A 14,455-nucleotide genomic window follows, 5' to 3' on the forward strand; every position below is an offset into this window, starting at 1 on the left:
TTTGAAGGGTATAATATATAATCTAGAAAAAATTTGCATATTATATATTATATACCATGGAGACCTCGCAATCAGTTAAAATCTGGTCTCCAAACGAGGCAAGCAGCATGGGATTAGCAAATTAACAAGAGGTTATTTCCTAATTTATTAGTTAAATTAGCCCACAAAGGTTAATTTTGTCGGTCAGGATGTCATTGCTAATTCTAATAATATGGGACTTATATAGTTTAGTTCGGGAGTAATTCTCTTTCCGTTTATTAATTTATTTGCCGTCTTATATTAGATGTTCCGGCTTATCGAAATGATGACGGCCGAATTGTTTTTATATAAGAAATGCATGAAATATATAAGCTTATATGTATATGCTATTGTTCAATAAAAGTGATTGACATTTGGAAATTGGTCCTTAAAAATGTGTCTTATGACAAACAGCTTGGTATAATAAATAGTAATAAATAAAATACAATTCAAATTAAATAATTGTACAAATTTCATAAAAAATTCACAATAATTATTAATAAACGTTCGTAAGTTAGTACTGTAAAAAACGCAAAAGGAATTTTGCTTTTTGTATGACCCTCATCCACTCAATTCAATATGTCTTCAGGTATATAATTAAGTATTTACTTTCCTTTTTTAATTCACAAAACTATTCAATTCTTCACGCAAATGTACCTTTATTAACCACTGTGATACTTTTTTCTTAAACTAACAATACTTTTAACAACATTTATTATCATTTGATATGTTTTTATATACTTTTGTAGAGTATTTTTGAGCTCAAAAACGGGGTCGAAAATTGACTTTTTTCCGAATTTTCAAAGAGCTATAATTCCACTTGTTCTGGTCGAATTCCGTTATAACCCGGTGTTTTCGTAATGTGGGTGATGGGAATAAGCCGCTGATAAGGGTTTCTACAGCTATTTTCGGGTTTAAAGAAAATGTAGGTGATGGAAACAAGCCGCTGGTATAGTTAATTCAAATTCGAAAAAAATCAATTTTTGGTGAAAAATTCGAAACGGGGGGGTATACCCGAAAAATGAAGAAACCCAAACTTTGAAGGCCTATATCTCGGCTTCTATGGGAGCTATCGGGAAAATTTCAACAGTTTTCTCTTAGTTTCGTCCTTCTGAATCCAACGAGACCATCCGCAAGGTCGTAGCTCCCATACTAGCTGAGATCTCGCATTTTTGTAGCCCATTTTTGGGCTCAAAAACGGGGTCGAAAATTGACTTTTTTTCGACTTTTCAAAGTGCTATAATTCCACTTGTTCTGGTCGAATTCCGTTATAACCCGGTGTTTTCGTAATGTAGGTGATGGGAATAAGCCGCTGATAAGCGTTTCTACAGCTATTTTCGGGTTTAAAGAAAATCGATTTTTCGCATTTTCAAAGTGCTATAATTCCCTTAGTTTTTCTTGAAACTCATTATAACCCGGTGTTTTCGTGTTGTAGGTGATGGGAACAAGCCGCTGGTATCGTTAGTTCAAATTCGAAAAAAATCAATTTTTGGTGAAAAATTCGATACGGGGGGGTATACCCTTAAAATGAAAAATCCCAAATTTTGGAGGTCCATATCTCGGCTTCTATGGGCCCTATCGGAAAAATTCCAACGGTTTTGACTTAGTTTCGTCCTCCTGAATCCAACGAGACCATCCGCAAGGTCGTAGCTCCCATACTAGCTGAGATCTCGCATTTTTGTAGCCCATTTTTGGGCTCAAAAACGGGGTCGAAAATTGACTTTTTTCCGACTTTTCAAAGTGCTATAATTCCACTTGTTCTGGTCGAATTCCGTTATAACCCGGTGTTTTCGTAATGTAGGTGATGGGAATAAGCCGCTGATAAGGGTTTCTACAGCTATTTTCGGGTTTAAAGAAAATCGATTTTTCGCATTTTCAAAGTGCTATAATTCCCTTAGTTTTTCTCGAAACTCATTATAACCCGGTGTTTTCGTGTTGTAGGTGATGGGAACAAGCCGTTGGTATCGTTAGTTCAAATTCGAAAAAAATCAATTTTTGGTGAAAAATTCGATACGGGGGGGTATAACCTTAAAATGAAAAATCCCAAACTTTGGAGGTCCATATCTCGGTTTCTATGGGCCCTATCGGGAAAATTCCAACGGTTTTGACTTAGTTTCGTCCTCCTGAATCCAACGAGACCATTCGCAAGGCCGTAGCTCCCATATTAGCTGAGATCTCGCATTTTTGTAGCCCATTTTTGGGCTCAAAAACGGGGTCGAAAATTGACTTTTTTCCGACTTTTCAAAGTGCTATAATTCCACTTGTTCTGGTCGAATTCCGTTATAACCCGGTGTTTTCGTAATGTAGGTGATGGGAATAAGCCGCTGATAAGGGTTTCTACAGCTATTTTCGGGTTTAAAGAAAATCGATTTTTCGCATTTTCAAAGTGCTATAATTCCCTTAGTTTTTCTCGAAACTCATTATAACCCGGTGTTTTCGTGTTGTAGGTGATGGGAACAAGCCGTTGGTATCGTTAGTTCAAATTCGAAAAAAATCAATTTTTGGTGAAAAATTCGATACGGGGGGGTATACCCTTAAAATGAAAAATCCTAAACTTTGGAGGTCCATATCTCGGCTTCTATGGGCCCTATCGGAAAAATTCCAACGGTTTTGACTTAGTTTCGTCCTCCTGAATCCAACGAGACCATCCGCAAGGTCGTAGCTCCCATACTAGCTGAGATCTCGCATTTTTGTAGCCCATTTTTGGGCTCAAAAACGGGGTCGAAAATTGACTTTTTTCCGACTTTTCAAAGTTCTATAATTCCACTTGTTCTGGTCGAATTCCGTTATAACCCGGTGTTTTCGTAATGTAGGTGATAGGAATAAGCCGCTCATAAGGGTTTCTACAGCTATTTTCGGGTTTAAAGAAAATCGATTTTTCGCATTTTCAAAGTGCTATAATTCCCTTAGTTTTTCTCGAAACTCATTATAACCCGGTGTTTTCGTGTTGTAGGTGATGGGAACAAGCCGTTGGTATCGTTAGTTCAAATTCGAAAAAAATCAATTTTTGGTGAAAAATTCGATACGGGGGGGTATAACCTTAAAATGAAAAATCCCAAACTTTGGAGGTCCATATCTCGGTTTCTATGGGCCCTATCGGGAAAATTCCAACGGTTTTGACTTAGTTTCGTCCTCCTGAAACCAACGAGACCATTCGCAAGGGCGTAGCTCCCATATTAGCTGAGATCTCGCATTTTTGTAGCCCATTTTTGGGCTCAAAAACGGGGTCGAAAATTGACTTTTTTCCGACTTTTCAAAGTTCTATAATTCCACTTGTTCTGGTCGAATTCCGTTATAACCCGGTGTTTTCGTAATGTAGGTGATGGGAATAAGCCGCTCATAAGGGTTTCTACAGCTATTTTCGGGTTTAAAGAAAATCGATTTTTCGCATTTTCAAAGTGCTATAATTCCCTTAGTTTTTCTCGAAACTCATTATAACCCGGTGTTTTCGTGTTGTAGGTGATGGGAACAAGCCGCTGGTATCGTTAGTTCAAATTCGAAAAAAATCAATTTTTGGTGAAAAATTCGATACGGGGGGGGTATACCCTTAAAATGAAAAATCCCAAACTTTGGAGGTCCATATCTCGGCTCCTATGGGCCCTATCGGGAAAATTCCAACGGTTTTGACTTAGTTTCGTCCTCCTGAATCCAACGAGGCCATCCGCAAGGCCGTAGCTCCCATATTAGCTGAGATCTCGCATTTTTGTAGCCCATTTTTGGGCTCAAAAACGGGGTCGAAAATTGACTTTTTTCCGACTTTTCAAAGTTCTATAATTCCACTTGTTCTGGTCGAATTCCGTTATAACCCGGTGTTTTCGTAATGTAGGTGATGGGAATAAGCCGCTCATAAGGGTTTCTACAGCTATTTTCGGGTTTAAAGAAAATCGATTTTTCGCATTTTCAAAGTGCTATAATTCCCTTAGTTTTTCTCGAAACTCATTATAACCCGGTGTTTTCGTGTTGTAGGTGATGGGAACAAGCCGTTGGTATCGTTAGTTCAAATTCGAAAAAAATCAATTTTTGGTGAAAAATTCGATACGGGGGGGTATAACCTTAAAATGAAAAATCCCAAACTTTGGAGGTCCATATCTCGGTTTCTATGGGCCCTATCGGGAAAATTCCAACGGTTTTGACTTAGTTTCGTCCTCCTGAATCCAACGAGACCATTCGCAAGGGCGTAGCTCCCATATTAGCTGAGATCTCGCATTTTTGTAGCCCATTTTTGGGCTCAAAAACGGGGTCGAAAATTGACTTTTTTCCGACTTTTCAAAGTGCTATAATTCCACTTGTTCTGGTCGAATTCCGTTATAACCCGGTGTTTTCGTAATGTAGGTGATGGGAATAAGCCGCTGATAAGGGTTTCTACAGCTATTTTCGGGTTTAAAGAAAATCGATTTTTCGCATTTTCAAAGTGCTATAATTCCCTTAGTTTTTCTCGAAACTCATTATAACCCGGTGTTTTCGTGTTGTAGGTGATGGGAACAAGCCGTTGGTATCGTTAGTTCAAATTCGAAAAAAATCAATTTTTGGTGAAAAATTCGATACGGGGGGGTATACCCTTAAAATGAAAAATCCTAAACTTTGGAGGTCCATATCTCGGCTTCTATGGGCCCTATCGGAAAAATTCCAACGGTTTTGACTTAGTTTCGTCCTCCTGAATCCAACGAGACCATCCGCAAGGTCGTAGCTCCCATACTAGCTGAGATCTCGCATTTTTGTAGCCCATTTTTGGGCTCAAAAACGGGGTCGAAAATTGACTTTTTTCCGACTTTTCAAAGTTCTATAATTCCACTTGTTCTGGTCGAATTCCGTTATAACCCGGTGTTTTCGTAATGAAGGTGATGGGAATAAGCCGCTCATAAGGGTTTCTACAGCTATTTTCGGGTTTAAAGAAAATCGATTTTTCGCATTTTCAAAGTGCTATAATTCCCTTAGTTTTTCTCGAAACTCATTATAACCCGGTGTTTTCGTGTTGTAGGTGATGGGAACAAGCCGCTGGTATCGTTAGTTCAAATTCGAAAAAAATCAATTTTTGGTGAAAAATTCGATACGGGGGGGTATACCCTTAAAATGAAAAATCCCAAACTTTGGAGGTCCATATCTCGGCTCCTATGGGCCCTATCGGGAAAATTCCAACGGTTTTGACTTAGTTTCGTCCTCCTGAATCCAACGAGGCCATCCGCAAGGCCGTAGCTCCCATATTAGCTGAGATCTCGCATTTTTGTAGCCCATTTTTGGGCTCAAAAACGGGGTCGAAAATTGACTTTTTTCCGACTTTTCAAAGTGCTATAATTCCACTTGTTCTGGTCGAATTCCGTTATAACCCGGTGTTTTCGTAATGTAGGTGATGGGAATAAGCCGCTGATAAGGGTTTCTACAGCTATTTTCGGGTTTAAAGAAAATCGATTTTTCGCATTTTCAAAGTGCTATAATTCCCTTAGTTTTTTTCGAAACTCATTATAACCCGGTGTTTTCGTGTTGTAGGTGATGGGAACAAGCCGTTGGTATCGTTAGTTCAAATTCGAAAAAAATCAATTTTTGGTGAAAAATTCGATACGGGGGGGTATACCCTTAAAATGAAAAATCCTAAATTTTGGAGGTCCATATCTCGGCTTCTATGGGCCCTATCGGAAAAATTCCAACGGTTTTGACTTAGTTTCGTCCTCCTGAATCCAACGAGACCATCCGCAAGGTCGTAGCTCCCATACTAGCTGAGATCTTGCATTTTTGTAGCCCATTTTTGGGCTCAAAAACGGGGTCGAAAATTGACTTTTTTCCGACTTTTCAAAGTTCTATAATTCCACTTGTTCTGGTCGAATTCCGTTATAACCCGGTGTTTTCGTAATGTAGGTGATGGGAATAAGCCGCTCATAAGGGTTTCTACAGCTATTTTCGGGTTTAAAGAAAATCGATTTTTCGCATTTTCAAAGTGCTATAATTCCCTTAGTTTTTCTCGAAACTCATTATAACCCGGTGTTTTCGTGTTGTAGGTGATGGGAACAAGCCGCTGGTATCGTTAGTTCAAATTCGAAAAAAATCAATTTTTGGTGAAAAATTCGATACGGGGGGGGTATACCCTTAAAATGAAAAATCCCAAACTTTGGAGGTCCATATCTCGGCTCCTATGGGCCCTATCGGGAAAATTCCAACGGTTTTGACTTAGTTTCGTCCTCCTGAATCCAACGAGGCCATCCGCAAGGCCGTAGCTCCCATATTAGCTGAGATCTCGCATTTTTGTAGCCCATTTTTGGGCTCAAAAACGGGGTCGAAAATTGACTTTTTTCCGACTTTTCAAAGTTCTATAATTCCACTTGTTCTGGTCGAATTCCGTTATAACCCGGTGTTTTCGTAATGTAGGTGATGGGAATAAGCCGCTCATAAGGGTTTCTACAGCTATTTTCGGGTTTAAAGAAAATCGATTTTTCGCATTTTCAAAGTGCTATAATTCCCTTAGTTTTTCTCGAAACTCATTATAACCCGGTGTTTTCGTGTTGTAGGTGATGGGAACAAGCCGTTGGTATCGTTAGTTCAAATTCGAAAAAAATCAATTTTTGGTGAAAAATTCGATACGGGGGGGTATAACCTTAAAATGAAAAATCCCAAACTTTGGAGGTCCATATCTCGGTTTCTATGGGCCCTATCGGGAAAATTCCAACGGTTTTGACTTAGTTTCGTCCTCCTGAATCCAACGAGACCATTCGCAAGGGCGTAGCTCCCATATTAGCTGAGATCTCGCATTTTTGTAGCCCATTTTTGGGCTCAAAAACGGGGTCGAAAATTGACTTTTTTCCGACTTTTCAAAGTGCTATAATTCCACTTGTTCTGGTCGAATTCCGTTATAACCCGGTGTTTTCGTAATGTAGGTGATGGGAATAAGCCGCTGATAAGGGTTTCTACAGCTATTTTCGGGTTTAAAGAAAATCGATTTTTCGCATTTTCAAAGTGCTATAATTCCCTTAGTTTTTCTCGAAACTCATTATAACCCGGTGTTTTCGTGTTGTAGGTGATGGGAACAAGCCGCTGGTATCGTTAGTTCAAATTCGAAAAAAATCAATTTTTGGTGAAAAATTCGATACGGGGGGGTATACCCTTAAAATGAAAAATCCTAAATTTTGGAGGTCCATATCTCGGCTTCTATGGGCCCTATCGGAAAAATTCCAACGGTTTTGACTTAGTTTCGTCCTCCTGAATCCAACGAGACCATCCGCAAGGTCGTAGCTCCCATACTAGCTGAGATCTTGCATTTTTGTAGCCCATTTTTGGGCTCAAAAACGGGGTCGAAAATTGACTTTTTTCCGACTTTTCAAAGTTCTATAATTCCACTTGTTCTGGTCGAATTCCGTTATAACCCGGTGTTTTCGTAATGTAGGTGATGGGAATAAGCCGCTCATAAGGGTTTCTACAGCTATTTTCGGGTTTAAAGAAAATCGATTTTTCGCATTTTCAAAGTGCTATAATTCCCTTAGTTTTTCTCGAAACTCATTATAACCCGGTGTTTTCGTGTTGTAGGTGATCGGAACAAGCCGCTGGTATCGTTAGTTCAAATTCGAAAAAAATCAATTTTTGGTGAAAAATTCGATACGGGGGGGGTATACCCTTAAAATGAAAAATCCCAAACTTTGGAGGTCCATATCTCGGCTCCTATGGGCCCTATCGGGAAAATTCCAACGGTTTTGACTTAGTTTCGTCCTCCTGAATCCAACGAGGCCATCCGCAAGGCCGTAGCTCCCATATTAGCTGAGATCTCGCATTTTTGTAGCCCATTTTTGGGCTCAAAAACGGGGGTCGAAAATTGACTTTTTTCCGACTTTTCAAAGTTCTATAATTCCACTTGTTCTGGTCGAATTCCGTTATAACCCGGTGTTTTCGTAATGTAGGTGATGGGAATAAGCCGCTCATAAGGGTTTCTACAGCTATTTTCGGGTTTAAAGAAAATCGATTTTTCGCATTTTCAAAGTGCTATAATTCCCTTAGTTTTTCTCGAAACTCATTATAACCCGGTGTTTTCGTGTTGTAGGTGATGGGAACAAGCCGTTGGTATCGTTAGTTCAAATTCGAAAAAAATCAATTTTTGGTGAAAAATTCGATACGGGGGGGTATAACCTTAAAATGAAAAATCCCAAACTTTGGAGGTCCATATCTCGGTTTCTATGGGCCCTATCGGGAAAATTCCAACGGTTTTGACTTAGTTTCGTCCTCCTGAATCCAACGAGACCATTCGCAAGGGCGTAGCTCCCATATTAGCTGAGATCTCGCATTTTTGTAGCCCATTTTTGGGCTCAAAAACGGGGTCGAAAATTGACTTTTTTCCGACTTTTCAAAGTGCTATAATTCCACTTGTTCTGGTCGAATTCCGTTATAACCCGGTGTTTTCGTAATGTAGGTGATGGGAATAAGCCGCTGATAAGGGTTTCTACAGCTATTTTCGGGTTTAAAGAAAATCGATTTTTCGCATTTTCAAAGTGCTATAATTCCCTTAGTTTTTCTCGAAACTCATTATAACCCGGTGTTTTCGTGTTGTAGGTGATGGGAACAAGCCGTTGGTATCGTTAGTTCAAATTCGAAAAAAATCAATTTTTGGTGAAAAATTCGATACGGGGGGGTATACCCTTAAAATGAAAAATCCTAAACTTTGGAGGTCCATATCTCGGCTTCTATGGGCCCTATCGGAAAAATTCCAACGGTTTTGACTTAGTTTCGTCCTCCTGAATCCAACGAGACCATCCGCAAGGTCGTAGCTCCCATACTAGCTGAGATCTCGCATTTTTGTAGCCCATTTTTGGGCTCAAAAACGGGGTCGAAAATTGACTTTTTTCCGACTTTTCAAAGTTCTATAATTCCACTTGTTCTGGTCGAATTCCGTTATAACCCGGTGTTTTCGTAATGAAGGTGATGGGAATAAGCCGCTCATAAGGGTTTCTACAGCTATTTTCGGGTTTAAAGAAAATCGATTTTTCGCATTTTCAAAGTGCTATAATTCCCTTAGTTTTTCTCGAAACTCATTATAACCCGGTGTTTTCGTGTTGTAGGTGATGGGAACAAGCCGCTGGTATCGTTAGTTCAAATTCGAAAAAAAATCAATTTTTGGTGAAAAATTCGATACGGGGGGGTATACCCTTAAAATGAAAAATCCCAAACTTTGGAGGTCCATATCTCGGCTCCTATGGGCCCTATCGGGAAAATTCCAACGGTTTTGACTTAGTTTCGTCCTCCTGAATCCAACGAGGCCATCCGCAAGGCCGTAGCTCCCATATTAGCTGAGATCTCGCATTTTTGTAGCCCATTTTTGGGCTCAAAAACGGGGTCGAAAATTGACTTTTTTCCGACTTTTCAAAGTGCTATAATTCCACTTGTTCTGGTCGAATTCCGTTATAACCCGGTGTTTTCGTAATGTAGGTGATGGGAATAAGCCGCTGATAAGGGTTTCTACAGCTATTTTCGGGTTTAAAGAAAATCGATTTTTCGCATTTTCAAAGTGCTATAATTCCCTTAGTTTTTTTCGAAACTCATTATAACCCGGTGTTTTCGTGTTGTAGGTGATGGGAACAAGCCGTTGGTATCGTTAGTTCAAATTCGAAAAAAATCAATTTTTGGTGAAAAATTCGATACGGGGGGGTATACCCTTAAAATGAAAAATCCTAAATTTTGGAGGTCCATATCTCGGCTTCTATGGGCCCTATCGGAAAAATTCCAACGGTTTTGACTTAGTTTCGTCCTCCTGAATCCAACGAGACCATCCGCAAGGTCGTAGCTCCCATACTAGCTGAGATCTTGCATTTTTGTAGCCCATTTTTGGGCTCAAAAACGGGGTCGAAAATTGACTTTTTTCCGACTTTTCAAAGTTCTATAATTCCACTTGTTCTGGTCGAATTCCGTTATAACCCGGTGTTTTCGTAATGTAGGTGATGGGAATAAGCCGCTCATAAGGGTTTCTACAGCTATTTTCGGGTTTAAAGAAAATCGATTTTTCGCATTTTCAAAGTGCTATAATTCCCTTAGTTTTTCTCGAAACTCATTATAACCCGGTGTTTTCGTGTTGTAGGTGATGGGAACAAGCCGCTGGTATCGTTAGTTCAAATTCGAAAAAAATCAATTTTTGGTGAAAAATTCGATACGGGGGGGGTATACCCTTAAAATGAAAAATCCCAAACTTTGCAGGTCCATATCTCGGCTCCTATGGGCCCTATCGGGAAAATTCCAACGGTTTTGACTTAGTTTCGTCCTCCTGAATCCAACGAGGCCATCCGCAAGGCCGTAGCTCCCATATTAGCTGAGATCTCGCATTTTTGTAGCCCATTTTTGGGCTCAAAAACGGGGTCGAAAATTGACTTTTTTCCGACTTTTCAAAGTGCTATAATTCCACTTGTTCTGGTCGAATTCCGTTATAACCCGGTGTTTTCGTAATGTAGGTGATGGGAATAAGCCGCTGATAAGGGTTTCTACAGCTATTTTCGGGTTTAAAGAAAATCGATTTTTCGCATTTTCAAAGTGCTATAATTCCCTTAGTTTTTTTCGAAACTCATTATAACCCGGTGTTTTCGTGTTGTAGGTGATGGGAACAAGCCGTTGGTATCGTTAGTTCAAATTCGAAAAAAATCAATTTTTGGTGAAAAATTCGATACGGGGGGGTATACCCTTAAAATGAAAAATCCTAAATTTTGGAGGTCCATATCTCGGCTTCTATGGGCCCTATCGGAAAAATTCCAACGGTTTTGACTTAGTTTCGTCCTCCTGAATCCAACGAGACCATCCGCAAGGTCGTAGCTCCCATACTAGCTGAGATCTTGCATTTTTGTAGCCCATTTTTGGGCTCAAAAACGGGGTCGAAAATTGACTTTTTTCCGACTTTTCAAAGTTCTATAATTCCACTTGTTCTGGTCGAATTCCGTTATAACCCGGTGTTTTCGTAATGTAGGTGATGGGAATAAGCCGCTCATAAGGGTTTCTACAGCTATTTTCGGGTTTAAAGAAAATCGATTTTTCGCATTTTCAAAGTGCTATAATTCCCTTAGTTTTTCTCGAAACTCATTATAACCCGGTGTTTTCGTGTTGTAGGTGATGGGAACAAGCCGCTGGTATCGTTAGTTCAAATTCGAAAAAAATCAATTTTTGGTGAAAAATTCGATACGGGGGGGGTATACCCTTAAAATGAAAAATCCCAAACTTTGCAGGTCCATATCTCGGCTCCTATGGGCCCTATCGGGAAAATTCCAACGGTTTTGACTTAGTTTCGTCCTCCTGAATCCAACGAGGCCATCCGCAAGGCCGTAGCTCCCATATTAGCTGAGATCTCGCATTTTTGTAGCCCATTTTTGGGCTCAAAAACGGGGTCGAAAATTGACTTTTTTCCGACTTTTCAAAGTGCTATAATTCCACTTGTTCTGGTCGAATTCCGTTATAACCCGGTGTTTTCGTAATGTAGGTGATGGGAATAAGCCGCTGATAAGGGTTTCTACAGCTATTTTCGGGTTTAAAGAAAATCGATTTTTCGCATTTTCAAAGTGCTATAATTCCCTTAGTTTTTTTCGAAACTCATTATAACCCGGTGTTTTCGTGTTGTAGGTGATGGGAACAAGCCGTTGGTATCGTTAGTTCAAATTCGAAAAAAATCAATTTTTGGTGAAAAATTCGATACGGGGGGGTATACCCTTAAAATGAAAAATCCTAAACTTTGGAGGTCCATATCTCGGCTTCTATGGGCCCTATCGGAAAAATTCCAACGGTTTTGACTTAGTTTCGTCCTCCTGAATCCAACGAGACCATCCGCAAGGTCGTAGCTCCCATACTAGCTGAGATCTTGCATTTTTGTAGCCCATTTTTGGGCTCAAAAACGGGGTCGAAAATTGACTTTTTTCCGACTTTTCAAAGTTCTATAATTCCACTTGTTCTGGTCGAATTCCGTTATAACCCGGTGTTTTCGTAATGTAGGTGATGGGAATAAGCCGCTCATAAGGGTTTCTACAGCTATTTTCGGGTTTAAAGAAAATCGATTTTTCGCATTTTCAAAGTGCTATAATTCCCTTAGTTTTTCTCGAAACTCATTATAACCCGGTGTTTTCGTGTTGTAGGTGATGGGAACAAGCCGCTGGTATCGTTAGTTCAAATTCGAAAAAAATCAATTTTTGGTGAAAAATTCGATACGGGGGGGTATACCCTTAAAATGAAAAATCCTAAACTTTGGAGGTCCATATCTCGGCTTCTATGGGTCCTATCGGAAAAATTCCAACGGTTTTGACTTAGTTTCGTCCTCCTGAATCCAACGAGACCATCCGCAAGGTCGTAGCTCCCATACTAGCTGAGATCTCGCATTTTTGTAGCCCATTTTTGGGCTCAAAAACGGGGTCGAAAATTGACTTTTTTCCGACTTTTCAAAGTTCTATAATTCCACTTGTTCTGGTCGAATTCCGTTATAACCCGGTGTTTTCGTAATGTAGGTGATGGGAATAAGCCGCTCATAAGGGTTTCTACAGCTATTTTCGGGTTTAAAGAAAATCGATTTTTCGCATTTTCAAAGTGCTATAATTCCCTTAGTTTTTCTCGAAACTCATTATAACCCGGTGTTTTCGTGTTGTAGGTGATGGGAACAAGCCGCTGGTATCGTTAGTTCAAATTCGAAAAAAATCAATTTTTGGTGAAAAATTCGATACGGGGGGGTATACCCTTAAAATGAAAAATCCCAAACTTTGGAGGTCCATATCTCGACTTCTATGGGCCCTATCGGAAAAATTCCAACGGTTTTGACTTAGTTTCGTCCTCCTGAATCCAACGAGACCATCCGCAAGGTCGTAGCTCCCATACTAGCTGAGATCTCGCATTTTTGTAGCCCATTTTTGGGCTCAAAAACGGGGTCGAAAATTGACTTTTTTCCGACTTTTCAAAGTGCTATAATTCCACTTGTTCTGGTCGAATTCCGTTATAACCCGGTGTTTTCGTAATGTAGGTGATGGGAATAAGCCGCTGATAAGGGTTTCTACAGCTATTTTCGGGTTTAAAGAAAATCGATTTTTCGCATTTTCAAAGTGCTATAATTCCCTTAGTTTTTCTTGAAACTCATTATAACCCGGTGTTTTCGTGTTGTAGGTGATGGGAACAAGCCGCTGGTATCGTTAGTTCAAATTCGAAAAAAATCAATTTTTGGTGAAAAATTCGATACGGGGGGGTATACCCTTAAAATGAAAAATCCCAAACTTTGGAGGTCCATATCTCGACTTCTATGGGCCCTATCGGAAAAATTCCAACGGTTTTGACTTAGTTTCGTCCTCCTGAATCCAACGAGACCATCCGCAAGGTCGTAGCTCCCATACTAGCTGAGATCTCGCATTTTTGTAGCCCATTTTTGGGCTCAAAAACGGGGTCGAAAATTGACTTTTTTCCGACTTTTCAAAGTGCTATAATTCCACTTGTTCTGGTCGAATTCCGTTATAACCCGGTGTTTTCGTAATGTAGGTGATGGGAATAAGCCGCTGATAAGCGTTTCTACAGCTATTTTCGGGTTTAAAGAAAATCGATTTTTCGCATTTTCAAAGTGCTATAATTCCCTTAGTTTTTCTTGAAACTCATTATAACCCGGTGTTTTCGTGTTGTAGGTGATGGGAACAAGCCGCTGGTATCGTTAGTTCAAATTCGAAAAAAATCAATTTTTGGTGAAAAATTCGATACGGGGGGGTATACCCTTAAAATGAAAAATCCCAAATTTTGGAGGTCCATATCTCGGCTTCTATGGGCCCTATCGGAAAAATTCCAACGGTTTTGACTTAGTTTCGTCCTCCTGAATCCAACGAGACCATCCGCAAGGTCGTAGCTCCCATACTAGCTGAGATCTCGCATTTTTGTAGCCCATTTTTGGGCTCAAAAACGGGGTCGAAAATTGACTTTTTTCCGACTTTTCAAAGTTCTATAATTCCACTTGTTCTGGTCGAATTCCGTTATAACCCGGTGTTTTCGTAATGTAGGTGATGGGAATAAGCCGCTCATAAGGGTTTCTACAGCTATTTTCGGGTTTAAAGAAAATCGATTTTTCGCATTTTCAAAGTGCTATAATTCCCTTAGTTTTTCTCGAAACTCATTATAACCCGGTGTTTTCGTGTTGTAGGTGATGGGAACAAGCCGCTGGTATCGTTAGTTCAAATTCGAAAAAAATCAATTTTTGGTGAAAAATTCGATACGGGGGGGTATAACCTTAAAATGAAAAATCCCAAACTTTGGAGGTCCATATCTCGGTTTCTATGGGCCCTATCGGGAAAATTCCAACGGTTTTGACTTAGTTTCGTCCTCCTGAATCCAACGAGACCATTCGCAAGGCCGTAGCTCCCATATTAGCTGAGATCTCGCATTTTTGTAGCCCATTTTTGGGCTCAAAAACGGGGTCGAAAATTGACTTTTTTCCGACTTTTCAAAGTGCTATAATTCCACTTGTTCTGGTCGAATTCCGTTATAA

The sequence above is a fragment of the Anthonomus grandis genome, chromosome 11 (assembly GCF_022605725.1).
Source record: "Anthonomus grandis grandis chromosome 11, icAntGran1.3, whole genome shotgun sequence".
In the NCBI taxonomy this organism is placed as follows: domain Eukaryota; kingdom Metazoa; phylum Arthropoda; class Insecta; order Coleoptera; family Curculionidae; genus Anthonomus; species Anthonomus grandis.